We start from the raw sequence: 17746 nt of genomic DNA, 5'->3' as shown, positions 1-17746 counted from the left end.
ATACTGTGTAAAAATACTCACCAAATATTTTCAAGTATTAAAAATACTTTTTTTTTTTTTTTACAGTGACAGAGAGTCAGAGAGAGGGATAGATAGGGACAGACAGGAACAGAGAGAGAAGAGAAGCATCAATCATTAGTTTTTCATTGCAACACCTTAGTTGTTCATTGATTGCTTTCTCATATGTGCCTTGACCGTGGGGCTGCAGCAGACTGAGTAACCCCTTGCTCGAGCCAGTGACCTTGGGTCCAAGCTGGTGAGCTTTGCTCAAACCAGATGAGCCTGCGCTCAAGCTGGAGACCTTGGGGTCTCGAACCTGGGTCCTCCGCATCCTAGTCCGACGCTCTATCCACTGAGCAACCTCCCAGTCAGGCAAAAATACTTTTTTTTTTTTATTAAGTGAGAGGCAGGGAGGCAGAGAGAGAGACTCCTCGATGTGCCCAGACCAGGATCCACCAGGCAAGCCCACTAGGGGGTAATGCTCTGCCCATTTGGGGCATTGCTCTGTTGCTCAGAACTGAGCCATTTCAGTGCCTGAGGTGAGGCCATGGAGCCATCCTCAGCACGTCGCTTTATCCACTGCGCCACCACAGGTCAGGGGAAGTAACTACAGTTTTCAAATTAACTCTTCCTCATCTAGAATTGTACAGAATAATATCATGTATCTCATTCTTACCAAACTATGAAACAGCCAGTGTTTTTGAAAACCATAAAACTAACACCAGATAACTTTATAGAAAATAAATTTATTGGAAGGATACCAGGTTTCTCAAAGAATTTCAGGAAAATCAGAGAGTCAGCTTTGGATACAGAAATTCAGAGATGCATGGCAAAGCCAAGCTCTCAGCAGAGGTGCAGTCACGGTCCGTGCTGGCCCTTCGCATCACCACTGTCTGCTGTCTGCTCAAGGCTCAGTTCCACCCAGCCATTCGGAGTGATCTCTGACTGCCTCGGCCCTGCTGCCACTCTCTGAAAGTCCAAAGTCTTGGCAAAGGACATCCGATAGCCTGAGCATTGGTCAGACAGGCAGGTCCAAAGAGTCCAGAGAGGACTTACCTGCTCCTCTCCAGCTTTCAGAGGGGGAAGCCAGATCTTGACTTCCACTCATCTTGGCTTCACCAAAATAGAAAGGGTGTTTGGACACCGGACAACCCAAAATGACAAATGTTTGCTACACAGTTTTCTCACTTAAGATTACAAATTTAATACATCCTGGAGACATGAGTAAGGAGTTAATCATGTTTTGGCGAGGTTTACATCTGCTCAATTATTCCACCATTTCTTCATCTCTTCATTGATTTACATGAATCAGTAGTGGGTCTAATTAATGAAAACATATTCATTGGTATACTGACTAATTTACTAGGCTGGCTTTTCATATTTACATGGCTCCTCTGCATGACAAAATGAGTGGAATAAATAATGAATCACTGGAAGAAAAAACACATCTTCATAATGAGCATAGGCTGTCATTGATTTTTTTTTTTTTCATTTTTTCCGAAGCTGGAAATGGGGGAGGCAGTCAGACAGACACCTGCATGCGCCTGACCGGGATCCACCCGGCACGCCCACCAGGGGGCGATGCTCTGCCCATCTGGGGCATCACTCTGTTGCGACCAGAGCCACTCTAGCGCCTGAGGCAGAGGCCACAGAGCCATCCCCAGCACCCGGGCCATCTTTGCTCCAATGGAGCCTCGGCTGCGGGAGGGGAAGAGAGAGATAGAGAGGAAGGAGAGGTGGAGGGGTGGAGAAGCAGATGGGCGCTTCTCCTGTATGCCCTGGCCTGGAATAGAACCCGGGACTCCTACACGCCAGACCGATGCTCTACCACTGAGCCAACCGGGGCCAGGGCCCTGTCATTGATTTTTAAAGTAAAAATAATATCTTGTAGTTAGTCCTGGTCTAAAGTTCTTCACAGAGTTGGCATTAATTTCCTTAAGATGTTGCACTGTCCTGGTTATAAATTGCAGCTGGGATATCTGAGTTATCTGGAATTTAGGTGAGAGATGTTGGAAGAGACACTAAAGCTAAGTTTCCTCAGCCTTTTTCCAGAACAAACTCACTAATCCTCAGAAATAATTCTTCCCTGTGAAAGCAAAAGTGGCAGGAGGCTCCCATTGGTGGCTGCTGTTAGGTGGAACCCTACCAAAGCCAAGGTACCAGAAGAGAGTTTTGTCAAGAGCTCCAAGATTGAGGTAGTCCCCTAGAATTAAAGGTAAGCTCAAAGAGAGGAACTTGTCTGAGAAACTGCAGAGGCATCAACAAGTAAAAGGACTTAGGCTTCTGTATGTTTTTAAGATATTCAGTGGCCAAAGAAAACCTCCCTCAAGAGAAATAAGCCAGCAACCCAGAGTCCTCTATCCAGGAGCTCAACGCTCCTCCCAACACTGGTCCTTCTAGTGGCTCTGACTTCCAGTCCACAGGAGAAGCCAGTCATTCCAATTGATTAAGGAATGCATTGATAAAAAAATGCATTCATTATGATATAGGTTTTTATGCATGTTACAGAGACCATTAAATAACAACAGCTTAAAAAAGATAGAAGTTTGTTTTTCTCCATGTAAAAGTCCCCTACTCTTCACTGATATGATACCTACTCACCTTCAGGTCTCGCTGGAAATGTCACCTCCTCTGAGAAGCCTTTCCTGATGCCACCTAGACAAGCTAAGGTATTCTCACTGTTCTCTGAGCCCTCTTACTTCTGTGTTAAAACAATTATGATATTTTGTGTCATAGGTTGTTTTAATTTTTGCAAACATTAGAATTAACAATACAAGGGTAGAAACTGGCGATCTTGTTCATCACACATTTCCAGAGAGCCTTCTCCCACCTGCACATTACAAGTACTTACGTGCTTAAAGTGCCTTTGTCCAGTGTTCCTGAGGGTGGCAGGAAATGAATTCTTCTAGCTTATTATAAATAGGGCTGTTGCTCAAGATATATCAAAATAATAAATAGTATAAAAAACAAATCAGTGAAATAATAACCATTGTTGCCCCTAGCACAATTGCAGCTTTGGAGAAGAGCCAGAACAAATATTTCCATTTGAAAGACCTTAGCTTAGCACATGGGTCAGCAAACGTTTTCTGAAAAGAGTCAGTCGGCAGTTTAGGTTTGGGGACCATATGATCATTGTTAAGACTACTCAGCTGTACCAGGAGGGTGGGGAAGCTGCCACACGCACACATAATACATACATAAACAAACAGGTGCGGCCTGGCTCCAACAAAAATTTGAATTTCATACCATTTTCATATGTCGTGAGATAATCTCCTTCTTTTCATTGTTTTAAATCATTTAAATATGTGAAAGAACCCTTAGCAGCGCTGGACCTGTCCGCCAGGCTGCGAGGACCTGCCCCTGTCAGAGAGGACTTTTGACAGAGAGGACTTTGCAGCTGTAGTTCATTTCTTCAACCTCTCTACCCATGCAGCGTAATCCACATTCCTAGGCACCCTCTCTACCCATGCAGCGTAATCCACATTCCTAGGCACCCTCTCTACCCATGCAGCGTAATCCACATTCCTAGGCACCCTCTCTACCATGCAGTGTAATTCACATTCCTAGGCACCCTCTCTACCATGCAGTGTAATTCACATTCCTAGGCACCCTCTCTACCATGCAGCGTAATCCACATTCCTAGGCACCCTCTCTACCCATGCAGCGTAATTCACATTCCTAGGCACCCTCTCTACCATGCAGCGTAATCCACATTCCTAGGCACCCTCTCTACCATGCAGCGTAATCCACATTCCTAGGCACCCTCTCTACCATGCAGCGTAATTCACATTCCTAGGCACCCTCTCTACCATGCAGTGTAATTCACATTCCTAGGCACCCTCTCTACCATGCAGTGTAATTCACATTCCTAGGCACCCTCTCTACCCATGCAGCGTAATCCACATTCCTAGGCACCCTCTCTACCCATGCAGCGTAATCCACATTCCTAGGCACCCTCTCTACCATGCAGTGTAATTCACATTCCTAGGCACCCTCTCTACCATGCAGCGTAATCCACATTCCTAGGCACCCTCTCTACCCATGCAGCGTAATTCACATTCCTAGGCACCCTCTCTACCATGCAGTGTAATTCACATTCCTAGGCACCCTCTCTACCATGCAGCGTAATCCACATTCCTAGGCACCCTCTCTACCATGCAGCGTAATCCACATTCCTAGGCACCCTCTCTACCATGCAGCGTAATCCACATTCCTAGGCACCCTCTCTACCATGCAGTGTAATTCACATTCCTAGGCACCCTCTCTACCATGCAGTGTAATTCACATTCCTAGGCACCCTCTCTACCCATGCAGTGTAATTCACATTCCTAGGCACCCTCTCTACCATGCAGTGTAATCCACATTCCTAGGCACCCTCTCTACCCATGCAGTGTAATTCACATTCCTAGGCACCCTCTCTACCATGCAGCGTAATCCACATTCCTAGGCACCCTCTCTACCCATGCAGCGTAATTCACATTCCTAGGCACCCTCTCTACCATGCAGTGTAATTCACATTCCTAGGCACCCTCTCTACCATGCAGTGTAATTCACATTCCTAGGCACCCTCTCTACCATGCAGTGTAATTCACATTCCTAGGCACCCTCTCTACCCATGCAGCGTAATTCACATTCCTAGGCACCCTCTCTACCATGCAGCGTAATTCACATTCCTAGGCACCCTCTCTACCCATGCAGCGTAATCCACATTCCTAGGCACCCTCTCTACCATGCAGCGTAATTCACATTCCTAGGCACCCTCTCTACCATGCAGCGTAATCCACATTCCTAGGCACCCTCTCTACCCATGCAGTGTAATCCACATTCCTAGGCACCCTCTCTACCCATGCAGCGTAATCCACATTCCTAGGCACCCTCTCTACCATGCAGTGTAATTCACATTCCTAGGCACCCTCTCTACCATGCAGCGTAATCCACATTCCTAGGCACCCTCTCTACCATGCAGTGTAATTCACATTCCTAGGCACCGGCTCTGTGCCCACCACTGGGCCAGAGGCTGCCAAGAGCCAAAGATGGTTAAGACATGCTCCCTGTCTCCAAGGCCATATGACAGCAACCCAAATAACTTGACATCAGGCCAGCAGCATTATTAAGTGGCCCCTAGAGAATCCACAAACTGAAACTACAGCCTTTGGTTGAGGGGGCAAGTACTTCAGTACAAGGTGGCATCTGAGAGGGGAGTCACAGGCCATGCGACCCAGGAGCCAGCAGCACTCAGTCTGGCTGGGACCCCAGGTGAACTCCACAGGCATTCACAGGCTGTAAGGCTGGGTGGGCTGCACCAGACCGTGTGAGGGACCCTCAGGGGCCAGCATAAAACTTGGTCTGGTGGGCAACTGAGAACCAAGGGGGATGATCAGACCGGTACCAACAATGCATCAGTTTTTAATGTTCTAACTTTCAAACCATTAAAATGTGGTTTCTGAAGTTATATGAATCCTTTTTCTTTTATGAAATTGCCAACTATTTCACCTGACACACTCTCCTGGGAAAACTGTATCGAGTTCAAGAAAGTCTAGGAAGGGAAAATGCCATCAGCAAACTCCAGCAAAGACACTTTCCCAGGAGCAAGAAGAGTTTATAAAAGGAGTCACTGGGTGGAAAAAGAAAACATAAAGCAAGAATAAAATGATAATTTCAAATAGTCAGTAGATTTGAGGAAAATTCTGAACTATCAATCTCACAATGCCCTCCCTTGCTCTATATTACATAAGAAATTTCCATCTTGTCCCTGAGGAGAAAATTACTCAATATTAAACTGCTCCTTTCTTTTGAAATGGGAGGCTTGTTGAAAATCATGAATAAGATAATAATAAATCACCCTTTCATATCAACATAAAATACAGGAGGCAGGAAATATGAACTCATGTTACAAGGATGGAAACTGACTTTTCCTTCCATTGGTTATAAAATGTTATGTGGCTCATCCAATCAACATGTCTCTTGGAGTGCCTTCTAATAAAAGATACCATCTTGAGACATAGGATACTCAGGAAATGAAAGTGACATCAATCAGCATGCAGTGATCACCTCCTTCATGCTGACACACAGTCTGATGAGAGATGAGGGCCCACTTGCTGGCGCCCAGGTGAGCGGGCTTGGGCTGAATCGGGCAGAGCACTATAGCTCCGTCTTTCATTTGGGACTTCACCTGCTTCCTTTTTCTGCCAGCTTTATCCATTACCCTTCTCTTTTACCTGGTCATTGGGTTAGTAAATAAGGGACTCAAGTGCAGGTTGAGCAACAGTCAGTAATGAAATTCCACAAACTACAGTGGCATAATAGCAACATTTCTAATTAACTGATTATTTTAAATTTTGAATAAGTATTATAGTTCAAATTTCAACCATTATAAATAAATGTAGACTAAAAACAAAACAGAACAAAATTCCCTCCCATCACTCTATAGCAAATGTGGTGTGTATGTGTTTGTGTGTGTTAGCAAGAGAGAGAGAGACAGACAGGAAGGGAGAGAGATGAGAAGTATCAATTCTTCATTATGGCACTTTAGTTGTTCACTGATTGCTTTATCATATTGCCTTGAGCAGGGGGCTCCAGCCAAGCCAGTGACCCCTTGCTCAAGTCAGAGACCTTGGGCTCAAGCCAGCAACCTTAAGCTTCCCCAGCTACCTTTGGGCTGAAGCCAGTGACCATGGGGTCATGTCTATGATCCCACACTCAAGCCAGTGCTCCTGCTCTCAAGTTGGTGGGCTTGTGCCCAAGCCAGGTGAGCCCTTGCTCAAGCCTGTGACCCTGGGGTTTCGAACCTGGGTCCTCTGCATCTCAGTCCAATGCTCTATCCACTGTGCCACTGCCTAGTCAGGCAGCAAATGTGGTTTTAAAAGATACTATTTTAAATTATGAAAGTACTTATATTAGTTGAGGTAAAAGGCTGGAATTAATATGTCCTAAAATGCAATGGCTCAAACAAGGTAAAAATTTCTTTCTCAAGAAAGACCAAGGTAACATTCCAGGTCAGTGAGTGGCTCTGTACTATAGTCACTCAGGAATCCAGACTTCCTGTAAGCTGCCATCTTCACAAAGGATTCCCAGCCATTCCCATCCCTGCAGTGGATGGGGAAGGAGCAGAAGGAAAAGGGCCAGGGGTTTTCTCTTAATGAACACTTCACTTCTGCTCACTTTCTGTTGCCAAAAGCTTAGTCATATAGCCTCACTAGCTGCAAGGGAAGCCAGAAAATATTTCTATATCCCAGCTATAGCTCTGCTACTACTCTTGTGGTTGTATGTCAGAGACCGAAAAATCAACAGGGTTTTTAGAGTTATTTCTGGGGAACAGAGGTACTGGGAACTGGAAACTGCCCAGACCCTCACTTCACTAAGTTGCAAAGGGCTGTGCTTCAGTACTCCTCCGGCCCCCTGTGTTCCTCGGAGGGACTGAAAGGAAGTTACTTCTTTGTGTAAGGTTAAGACTTCTTCGGGGTTTTCTTGTGTTGCCTTGGAAATGTAATTGATTTGCTAATGGCCCACCTTGCCCTATAAATAAAGGAACATGCAGTTTCTGGGGGCGGCCATCTTTTCCTGCTAGAGCAATAAATTTCTGCTAGCAGGAACTGTAAAGCCCTCTCGAAACCCATCTTTTATATGTCTTTAATTCTTTATGTCTATTTTCATTAATTTCTTTCCATTCCTGCTCAAGACCTGAATAAACTCGCCACAGCTGGTCTGCGACAGTTGTGCCTTATTATTTAAAGGAGCTTAGCCCCTGGCCCACTCTCTACAAATCACCCTACAATGCTTTTCCAGGTTGCTGCCAAGTGGCCTTGCCAAGGGAGAGCAGCAGCCCTTCCATTATTTCCCTGAAGTACAGCTAATATCAGGTTGTAATGTTCAACAGAGTGTTACTGCAGGATATAAATAGTGTGCAGGATACTATGCATAATGATAGGGCCTGCTAACTGCCCACCCGGTGACTACTCTCCCCTTTATTAATGTATCTAACAAAGACTTTGATAGTGCTAGGTTCTGTGTGCTTTATGAAAATTAACTCACTTAATCTTCATAACATCTTTCTGAGTTAGGCAGTCCAGTCCAATGCGGAAACTGGGATGCAGAGGTTAACAGGCCAGGTCACAGCTAGAAATGTATGCTAGTCTATCCTTTTTACCAACATAACACTAATTATATTTTTGTTTGTTTGTTTTTTTGTGTGTTTTTTTTTTCATTTTTCTGAAGCTGGAAACAGGGAGAGACAGTCAGACAGACTCCTGCATGCGCCCGACCGGGATCCACCCGGCACGCCCACCATGGGGCGACGCTCCGCCCACCAGGGGGCGATGCTCTGCCCCTCCAGGGCGTCGCCATGTTGCGACCAGAGCCACTCTAGCGCCTGAGGCAGCGGCCACAGAGCCATCCCCAGCGCCCGGGCCATCTTTGCTCCAATGGAGCCTTGGCTGCGGGAGGGGAAGAGACGGCCACAGAGCCATCCCCAGCGCCCGGGCCATCTTTGCTCCAATGGAGCCTTGGCTGCGGGAGGGGAAGAGAGAGACAGAGAGGAAAGCGCGGCGGAGGGGTGGAGAAGCAAATGGGCGCTTCTCCTGTGTGCCCTGGCCGGGAATCGAACCCCGGTCTTCTGCACGCTAGACTAATTATATTTTTAATTTTAGTGAACTCAGTAAAAAAATTCTTTCTCCCTTACAGGTAGAAGTAGCCATGTGACCCAATTCAGGCCAGTGAATATAAGAGATCAGTGCAGGCCTGGCCATATAGTTCAGTTGGACCATTGTCTTGTATTGATGAAGAGATCAAGGCCATGGACAGTCGAGGCAAGGAGAAGAGAGCACTGCATGTGGCCACACACCAGCAACAGCATATGCTCCCGCCCTGCAGCTCTCTCACCCAGCCTCCCTTTCCCCACTTCATCCTCTTTATGAAAGCTCCTTGCCCCAGACTTGTGGTGGTGACAGGATGATGGTGGCCAGAGGTGATTAGCCGAGGCACCAGCTTCCTTCTCCTGCCTACCAGCCCCAGCACAGGACCCAAGGAAACAGTGCCCATCCTCCAGGTGAACTGTATCTCAGAGCTTCATTGTCCTTTCCCCCCCCCCCAGTCTGGCCTCTCTCCAACTACTCAACATGTTCTAATACCCTGCTGATAGGTATAGTAGGTTAAATTATCCCCCTCCCCCAGAAAGACGTTCATGTCCTAATCCCTGGTATCTATGAATATGTTATTTTACATGCTAAAAGAAACTTTGTAGGTTGTGAGTAAACTAAGATTTTGTGATGGGAGATCATTCTGGATAATCTGAGTGGGCCCAGTATAGTCACAAGGAGGATCAGAAGAAAAGACATGTGACAACAGAAGCAGAGTTGAGAAAAATTGAGATTTGAAGATGGACTAAGGGGCCATCAGCTGAAGAATGCAGGCTACCTTTAAAAACTGGAAAAGGCAAGGAAATGGATTATCACCTAGAGACTCCAGAAGCTACATGGCTTTGGCAACACTTACATTTTAGTCACATAAAACACAGTTTGGTCCTGGCCTGGTAGCTCAGTTGGTTATACTGTTATCCTGATATTCCAAGATTGTGGGTTCAACCCCCAATCAGGGCACATACAAGAATCAATCAATGGCCTGACCAGGCAGCGGCGCAGTGGATGGAGCATTGGACTGGAAAACAGAGAACCCAGGTTCAAAAGCCTGAAGTCACCAGATTGAGCACAGGCTCACCAGCTTAAGCATGGGGTTGCTGGCTTGAGCTTGGGATCATAGACATGGCCCCATGGTCATTGGTTTGAGCCCAAGGTCTCTGGCTTGAGCAAGGGGTAACTTGCTTTGCTATAGCCTCCCCCCATCAAGGCACATATGATAAAGCAATCAATGACCAACTAAGATCCTGCAATAAAGAATTGATGCTTCTCATCTCTCTCCCTTCCTGTCTGTCTGACCCTATCTGTCCCTCTCTCTGACACTGTCACTGTAAAAAAAAAAATCATTTTTTTAGAAGATGGTGATGGAGTAGACAGATATTACAACTCTCACCTTTCAGAACCAAAGTGGATTAAAAGTTAATTTGGGAACAATCATCTTTGGACTAAACTAAGAGGAATCTATAATCAAGGATCACTGAAGAAACCAGACTGGTAGGAAGGGAGGAGATACAGAAAGGGCTTCCCCGCTCCCAGGAGCAAATGGTGGCCTGGAGGGACTCTCACAGTGTGGTTGGTTAGCTGGAGAGCTGTGGGTCCTCAGCCCCAGGACCGGAGCCCCAGTCTAGAGCCCCAGAGACTAGAAGAGGCATACAGACAGTATTTAGCTGAGAGAAGAGCCAGGTTAATGTTTGCGAGAGAGAGACAGAACTCTAAGACCCAGAATCCATCTTAAAGAAACCACAAAGAAAACTTCCTTCACAGCCATTTACGCGGGCTCTGGGAGCGGGGAGCGCCCGAGAGGACTGGAGTTGCAAGAGGACAGTGTAATCTCAGAGGCACAGGGAGAGACTGTGGGAGGCAGCCACCCTAACCCCTGTGATGCTGAGTCACTCCCCAAATCTAACATGGCCATTTTTCCTGGGAGAAGCAGCACCAGCAAAGGGAAGCAATTATCTCGCCCACTGCAGGCTCTCCTACTCCAGTCAAAGCAAAGAGATGCTTAAAAGCAGGGGGCACCTCAGGGACACAGATTTTGAGTACTGAGGTCTGGGCTACATTGCCAGCTCACGCTTCTGAGTACCCCCTCGAAGGGTGGGCGAGCCTGGCTGCGGCTGTGCACTTGCGGCTACAGGGGTGGCACCCAGTGAGGCAGCCACAGGCAGCAGCTGGCGATGCAGCCCGCATGCCAGAGGACGTGACAGCAGTGGAGGGCTGGCAGGCAGACCACACCTCAGGAACACAGAGGCCACACCCACTGGCCAAGAGTAAATAAAAGCCAGCCTAGGAGTGCAGCTGATATTTACAACAGCACCGGGGCCCAGCAGAGGCAGCCACAAATTCTGGATCACTGGTACCTCCAAGAAGGTTGCTAAGGGCCAATCATAGGCAGTGACCCCAACTGGTCTGCACCAGGTTCCAGCCAGGGAGGTCCAGGGCTGGCTAATCCAGCAGCCAGATACGGAGAGCATCAGCTCAGGAACATAACAACCCTAGTTAGAGTGGTTTTTTAAGGAAGGGCTCCTCACACTTGACCCAGCTAATGCATAGAAAACACCGACACAAATAGCAAAAGGAGCGTAGCAGCAGACAAATAGTCCAAAGTGGATTACAAACAGCTGATGCCAACCCAAGAAGATCTAGAAACAACACAACTGGAAGCTGGAGGCAGACAACACCAACCCTAGACTCAGCTAGCTACACAAACAGCACATCCAAAGGAGCACTCAATATACAGACAAAATGGGAAGATAGAGAAATGCAATCCAAATAAATCAACAAGAGAAATGTCCAAAAAAAGAACTGAATGAGATAGAAATAACCAAGATACCAAATGCATAGTTTAAAATAATGATTGTTAGGATGCTCAAGGATCTTAGAGCAACAATGGACAGACATAATGAGCTCCTAAATAAAGAGATAGCAAGCATCAAAAAGGACATTAAAATCATAAAAAAGAATCAGACAGAAATGACAAATACAATATCAGAAATGAAGACTACACTAGAAAGAATTAAAAGCAGTTTGGATGAAGCAGAGGATTGAATCAGTGATGTAGAGAACAAGATAAACGAAAGCATGGAAGAAGAACAGCAAAAAGAAAAGAGGCTCAAAAAGTCTGAGGAAACTCTAAAAGAGCTCTGTGACAACATGAAGAGAAACAACATTCGCATCATAGGGGTTCCTGAAGAAGAAGAAGAGAAAGAACAAGGAATAGAGAACCCAACTGAAGAAATAATAGCTGAAAACTTCCCTAAATTGATGAACAAAAAAGTTACACAACTTCAAGAAGCACAAAAAGAGTCCCATTAAAGAGAAACCAAAAGAGACCTACACCAAGACACATCATAATTAAAATATCAAAGTTAAGAGATAAAAAAAAAAAGAATACTAAAAGCTGCAAGAAAAAAGCAGTCAATCATCTAAAAAGGAGTCCCCATAAGGATGCATCCGACTTTTCAACAGAAACACTAGAGGCCAGAAGGAAATGGCAAGAAATATTCAAAGTAATGCAAAACAAAAGCCTACAACCAAGACTTCCTTTTCCAGCAAGGCTATCATTTAAAATTGAAGGAGAAATAAAAAGATTCCCAGACGAAAAAAACTCAAGGAATTCATTACAACCAAAACAACGCTGCAAGAAATGATAAGTGGCCTGCCATAAACAGAAAAAAAGGGAAAAAATATCTAGAAAAAGAGGAATGTAGATTTAAAGAATAAAATTGCAATAAACAACTACATATCAATAATAACCTGAAATGTAAATGGATTAAATGATCCAATCAAAAGACATAAGGTAGCTGCATGGATAAGAAAACATGACCCATAAATATGCTGTCTACAAGAGACACATCTCAAAACAAAAGAGACACATAGACTAAAGGTAAAAGGATAGAAAAAAATATTTCATGCAAACAGAAATGAAAAAAAGCTGAGGTAGCAATACTTATATCAGACAAAATGGACTTTAAAACAAAGGCTATAGTAAGAGATAAAGAAGGTCACTACATAATGATAAAGGGAGCAATCCAACAGGAAGATATAACCATTATAAATATCTACACACCTAATATAGGAGCACCTAAATATATAAAGCAGACTTTGATGAATATAAAGGGCAAGATCAACAGCAATACTATAATAGTAGGGGATTTCAATACCCCACTAACATCACTAGATAGATCCTCAAGAAAGAAAATTAACAAAGAAACAGCAGACTTAAAAGACACACTAGATCAACTGGATTTAATAGATATCTTCAGAACCTTTCACCCTAAAGCAGCAAAATATGCACTTTTTTCAAGTGCTTATGGTACATTCTCCAGGATAGACCACATGTTAGGACATAAAAGCGGTCTCAACAAATTTAAGAAGATTGAAATCATATCAAACATTTTCTCTGATCACAATGGCATGAAACTAGAAATAAACCACAACAGAAAAACTGAAAAATACTCAAACACATGGAAACTAAATAGCATGTTATTAAATAATAAATGGGTTAACAATGAGATCAAAGAAGAAATTTAAAAATTCTTAGAAACGAATGATAACAAGCATACAACAACTCAAAATTTATGGGACACAGCAAAAGCAGTACTGAGAGGGAAGTTCATAGCACTACAGACATACCTTAAGAAGCTAGAAAAAGCTCAAATAAACAACCTAACCCTGAAACTAAAAGAACTAGAAAAAGATCAGCAAATAAAGCCCAGAGGTAGTAGAAGGAAGGAAATAATAAAGATCAAAGCTGAAATAAATGATATAGAGGATAATATGGAGCATCAATGAAACCAGGAGCTGGTTCTTTGAAAGGGTAAACAAGATCGATGAACCCTTAACCAGACTCACCAAGAAAAAAAGAGAGAGGACTCAAATAAATAAAATTAGAAATGAGAGTGGAAAAATAAAAACTGACACAATAGAAATACAAAATATTGTAAGAAAATACTATGAAGAACTGTATGCCAAAAACTTAAACAACCTAGGTGAAATGGACAAATTCCTTGAAACATATAATCTTTCAAAAATCAATCTGGAAGAATCAGAAAACCTAAACAGACCGGTTACAACAAATGAGATCAAAACAGTTTTCAAAAAACTCCCAACAAACAAAAGCCCTGGTGCAGATGGTTTCACTGGTGAATTCTACCAAAGATTCAAAGAAGAACTAACTCTTATCCTTCTCAAGCTATTTCAAAAAATTCAAGAGGAAGGAAGACTTCTAACCTCCTTTTATGAGGCGAGCATAATTCTGATTCCAAAAACAGGCAAAGACAACACAAAGAAAGAAAATTACAGGCCAATTTCCCTGATGAATTTAGATGCTAAAATCCTCAACAAAATATTAGCAAACCAGATCCAGCAATACATGAAAAAAATCATACATCATGATCAAGTGGGATTTATTCTTGGGAGGCAAGAATGGTACAATATTTGCAAATCAATCAATGTGATTCATCACATAAACAAAAGGAAGGAGAAAAACCACATGATAATTTCAATAGATGCAGAAAAAGCATCGGATAAAATCCAGCACCCATTTATGATCAAAACTCTCAGCAAAGTGGGAATACAAAGAACATACCTCAACGTGATAAAGGCCATTTATGACAAACCCACAGCCAACATCATATTCAATGGGTAAAAATTAAAAGAAATCCCCTTAAGATCAGGAACAAGGCAGGGGTGCCCCTATTCACCACTCTTATTCAACATAGTTCTGGAAGTCCTAGCTACAGCAATCAGACAAGAAGAAATAAAAGGCATCCAAATTGGAAAAGAAGAAGTAAAACTATCATTATTTGCAGATGATACAATACTGTATATAGAAAACCCTAAAGTCTCAGTCAAAAAACTACTGGACCTAATAAATGAATTCAGCAAGGTGGCAGGGTATACAATTAATACACAGAAATCAGAGGCATTTTTATACACCAATAAGGAAGTGTCAGAAAGAGAAATTAAGGAAATAATCCTCTTCACTACTGCAAAAATAAATAAATAAATAAAGTACCCAGGAGTAAATTTAACCAAGGAGGTTAAAGAGTTGTACTCAGAAAATGACAAAACATTGATAAAAGAAATCAAGGAAGATACTAACAAGTGGAAACATATACCGTGTTTGTGGTTAGGAAGAGTAAACATCATTAAAATGTCTATATTACCCAAAGCAATTTATAAATTCAATGCAATACCAATGACATACTTCAAAGATATAGAACAAATATTTCAAAAATTTATATTGAACCAAAAAAGGGCACAAATAGCCTCAGCAATCTTAAAAAATAAAAATAAAGTGGGTGGTATCACACTTACTGATATCAAGTTATACTACAGGCCATTGTACTCAAAACGACTTGGTACTGGCATAAGAACAGGCATACAGTCAATGGAACAGAACAGAGAACCCAGAAATAAACGCACACCGTTATGGATAATTGATATTTGACAAAGGAGGTAAGGGCATACAATGGGGTAAAAACGGTCTCTTTAACAAATGGTGTTGGGAAAATTGGACAGGTACTTGCAAAATTTGAAACTAGACCACCAACTTACACCATTCACAGAAATAAACTCAAAAGGAGTAAAAGACTTAAATGTAAGTCATGAAACCATAATCATCTTAGAAGAAAACATAGGCAGTAAGCTCTCCAACATTACTTGCAGCAATATATTTGCTGATTTATCTCCACACGCAAGGGAAATAAGGGACAGGATAAACAAATGGGACTATATCAAACCAAAAAGCTTTTGCAAAGCTAAAGACAATATGAACAGAATAAAGACAAACCACACAATGGGAGAACATATTTGACAATACGTCTGATAAGGGATTAATAACCAAAATTTATAAAGAACTTGTAAAATTCAACACCAGGAAGATAAACAATCCAATAAAAAAATGGGCAAAAGAAATAAATAGACACTGCTCCAAAGAGGACATACAGATGGCCAATAGACAGATGAAAAATGTTTAACATCACTAATCATTAGAGAAATACAAATTAAAACCACAGTGAGATATCACCTCACACCTGTTGGAATGGTGCTCATTAACAAAACAACACACAATAAGTGCTAGAGAGGGTGTGGAGAAAAAGGAACCCTCCTGCACTGCTGGTGGGAATGCAGACTGGTGCAGCCACTGTGGAAAACAGTATGGAGATTCCTCAAAAAATTAAAAATGGAACTCCTTTTGACCCAGCTATTCCATTTTTAGGAATATATCCTAAGAATACCAAATCACTGATTCAAAAGAAGAAATTCACCCCCATGCTTATTGCAGCATTGTTTACAATAGCCAAGATCTGGAAACAGCCCAAGTGTCCGTCAGTGGACAAGTGGATTAAAAAGCAGTGGTACATATACACAATGGAATATTACGCAGCCATGAAAAAGAAGAAAATCTTACCTTTTATGACAACATGGATGGACCTGGAAACTACTATGTTTAGTGAAATAAGCCAGGCAGAGAAAGAAAAATATCATATAACCTTATTTGAGGAAGCTTATTTGAGGAAGCTAATGAATGATGTGAACTGAGGAACATAATAGAGGCAGAGGCGGGATCAAAGGGACCAGAGGGAAAGGGGATGAGAAGATGTATCAAAGAAGAGATAGAGATCGGTCAAAGTATATATACACAACACAGCGTTATAGAGAGCAGGACAGCAAATCCTGGAGGGAAGGGGAAGGCGTTGGGGGAGGGGGTGTCGAAGAGAACAGGGGTGTGAGGGGAGATATATTCGGTGGGATACTCGAATCTATGTAAACACAATAAATTAAAATCAATAAAAATTTTAAAGAAATATCAACCAATGAATGCACAAATAAGTGGAACAACAAATTAATGTTTCTCTCTCTCTCAAATCAACAAATTAAACAAATAATCATAATAAACAATTTGAACCTGAATAGGTGGTGGTGCAGTGGATAGAGCGTCGGACTGGGACACGGAGGACCCAGGTTTGAAATCCCGAGGTTGCCAGTTTGAGCACGGGTTCATCAGGCTTGAGCTAGCTTGAGTGCAGGGTCGCAGGCTTGAGCAAGGGGTTACTTGCTCTGCTGCAGCCCCCTGGTCAAGGCACATAGGAGAAAGCAATCAATGAACAACTAAGAAGACTAAGGAGCCACACGAAGAATTGATGCTTCTCATCTCTCTCCTTCCTGTCTGTTTGTCCCTATCTGTCCTTCTCTCTGTCTCTGTCACACACACACACAAACAATTTGGACATCTGACTTCCAGAATTATATGAGAATAAATTTATGTTGTTTTAAGCCACTGAGTATATGGTAATTTGTTAAAATCTGCAATCGAAAGCTTATAAAATAGAAATGACTATTAGATCATCTACTTGGAAAAACTGGGCAGTATCCACAGAAGCTGAACATATATGCCTGCTTCATAACTCACAATTCATCTCCTAGGTAAGTCTGCAATGGAATGTGTGTACCTGTTCACCAAAGACGTCTACTATAATGTCCCTAGCAGCATTATTTGTAATGTCCCAAATCTGAGAATGACCAAATGTCTGTCGGCAATAAAATGAATAAATTGAGGTACATTCCACAGTGGAAAAAAGAATAAATCGACTGTGACCACAGATGGTATGCAACTCTTAAACATGTCTAGTGAAAGCTAGATGACAGAATAATTCTGTATGATCCAATTGCTATAAAGTGCAAATGCAAGTAAAAGTAATCCATGCTGATTGAAGCCATTACTCTGCCCACCCCCAAAAGGAAGGATATGAGGGAATCTTCTGGCAAGATGGTAATATTCTGTCTCTTGATACTAATGATGCTTCAGTTTGTGCAAAATCATTGAACTTGTGACATGTGTACCTTTTAATATGTACGATACATTAATAGAAGCCTTTTTTTTTTTAATGGAGGAAAGAGATCTGTGCCTTCATGCAGATTTGCCCAGTCCCTCCTGGGGAACCTCCAATCTTCCCAAATGCAGGGGGCAGAGGGCACAGATCCAGGATCCCAGCTTCCTAGAACCTAACTCTGGGTTAAAATGTCCTGTGAATTCGCTTTACATATATTCACTAAAGGGCCCGTTTCAGCAAGTTGTTTTCCTAAATAACCCAGAGATAAGTTCACTTTCC

This window comes from Saccopteryx bilineata, chromosome 4 (genome assembly GCF_036850765.1).
Source record: "Saccopteryx bilineata isolate mSacBil1 chromosome 4, mSacBil1_pri_phased_curated, whole genome shotgun sequence".
Lineage (NCBI taxonomy): Eukaryota > Metazoa > Chordata > Mammalia > Chiroptera > Emballonuridae > Saccopteryx > Saccopteryx bilineata.
This window is presented reverse-complemented; position numbering follows the sequence as displayed.